Here is an 834-nt window from a genome sequence, read left to right as displayed (position 1 = left end):
GCCTAGCTGAAATAACCGAATAAATTACGATCGCCAGATAAATTTTACTTAACGATGCTTCTGAAAGAGTAACTGCGCACATTAATCGAAACAGAAACTTTCTGGACGAAACGCCTTTGGTTCGATCCAACTTGCGTGGGTTGGACAGCGATATTGTGACCGTTTCCCAGAGGTGCAAGTTGGGTGGAGACTGCATGCAGTCTGTTATTTGGGCTGGTCGTACGAAACAATTTATAAACTGCTGTAAGAGCGGCAGACACTCTTCAGGACTCTATGCAGAAGCTGTTGCGAATATATAATCAAATACGCATGTATCACTGATTTGGTCATGCGTAAATATGCTGTTCGGCAACGGCCTTTCCGCAGTGGATACACCGGTTCCCGTGAGATCACCGAAGTTAAGCGCTATCGGGCGTGGTCGGCACTTGGATGGATGACCATCCAGGCCGCCATGTGCTGTTGCCATTTTTCGGGGTGCACTCAGCCTCGTGATGCCAATTGAGGAGCTACTGGACCGAATAGTAGCGGCTTCGGTAAAGAAAACCATCTTATGACCGGGATAGCGGTGTGGTGGCCCCACGCCCCTCCTATCCGCATCCTCCTCAGAGGATGACACGGCGGTCGGATGGTCCCGGTAGGCCACTCGTGGCCTGAAGACGGAGTGAGTGTATAAATATGCTGTTCTGTAATGTATCGTTTCATACCACGCAGGGCCCTTAGGAAAGTAAAGAAAGACAAATATCGTATCACTTTTAAGCTGATGTCGATTTTTATGCCATTACATATGCTCCCTATTGTAACTACGTTACAGATTACTATAAACAACACTATTCT

General features: G+C 47.4%; 1 pseudogene; it reads left to right on the top strand.

Annotated features, from left to right (window-relative positions):
* The first annotated feature begins 347 nt into the window (after positions 1–347).
* On the top strand, positions 348–465 carry LOC126254309 (5S ribosomal RNA; annotated as a pseudogene).
* The last annotated feature ends 369 nt before the right edge of the window (positions 466–834 follow it).

This window comes from Schistocerca nitens, chromosome 4 (assembly GCF_023898315.1).
Source record: "Schistocerca nitens isolate TAMUIC-IGC-003100 chromosome 4, iqSchNite1.1, whole genome shotgun sequence".
NCBI classification, from domain to species: Eukaryota; Metazoa; Arthropoda; class Insecta; order Orthoptera; family Acrididae; genus Schistocerca; species Schistocerca nitens.
This window is presented reverse-complemented; position numbering and strand designations above follow the sequence as displayed.